Raw genomic sequence first — 860 nt, forward strand, 5'->3', positions numbered from 1 at the left:
CTCAGTCACTGACGCAATCAAGCCTCATGTTAGTTTCAAACTGCCTGGCTGCCGGCCGCCATCTTGGCTCTCAGTTAATTTGCATATCTCGCTGATTAGCCAATGAAAAGGGTAGCGGTCATACGCCAATTACCGTGTTTCTCTTTTATTAGTGTAGATACTAGTCCCCCCCACCCCCGTCCCCGGTGCACAGATTTGAGCACATTGAAAGGAAATTAATTAAAAGGTGGTCGGCATGGGGGGACTGGATGAGAAGAGCCGGACACAGCCTGGAACCAACCTCTCATGGTCCCTCCACAGCCGGCCATACCTGGAGCAGTGCAGCAGCTTGAAGGTCGTCTGTGGAGTGAACAGGGTCCTTCCAGCAGGTGGGGGTCCCTCAGCCTGGCCTGTGAGGATCGGGCCGAAACAAGCTCTCCGACATCCCCTGAGGGCCCGGATTGCGAGAGGGTGGTTCTTGGGTGAGTTCCCTCCTCTCTGGCTCTGGGTGCATCACCCAAGAATCATACCTTCCAAGTCACGACAGCTCGGCAGCTCCTGTGTTGAGTGTCTGCCCCCTGGTGGTCAGTGCATGTCATAGCTACCAGTTGGAGCATCTGCCCCCTGGTGGTCATTGTGCATCATAACTACCAGTCAGATGGTTGCTTAGGCTTTTATATATATAGATATGTTTTTATTGATTTCAAAAAGGAAGGGAGAGGGAGACAGATAGAAACATCAATGATGAGAGAGAATCATTGATCGGTTACCTCCTGCACACCCCACACTGGGGATTGAGCCTGCAACCTGGGCATGGGCCCTGACTGGGAATCGAACTGTGACCTCCTGGTTCAGAGGTCAACATTCAACCACAGAGCCAT

General features: G+C 52.6%; 1 protein-coding gene across 8 annotated transcripts in view; it reads left to right on the plus strand.

Annotated features, from left to right (window-relative positions):
• The window catches only part of WDR62 (WD repeat domain 62), a 53,548-nt gene that overhangs the window by 17,395 nt on the left and 35,293 nt on the right, over positions 1-860 (plus strand). The window lies entirely within an intron of this gene.

This window comes from Myotis davidii, unplaced genomic scaffold, assembly GCF_000327345.1.
Source record: "Myotis davidii unplaced genomic scaffold, ASM32734v1 scaffold681, whole genome shotgun sequence".
In the NCBI taxonomy this organism is placed as follows: domain Eukaryota; kingdom Metazoa; phylum Chordata; class Mammalia; order Chiroptera; family Vespertilionidae; genus Myotis; species Myotis davidii.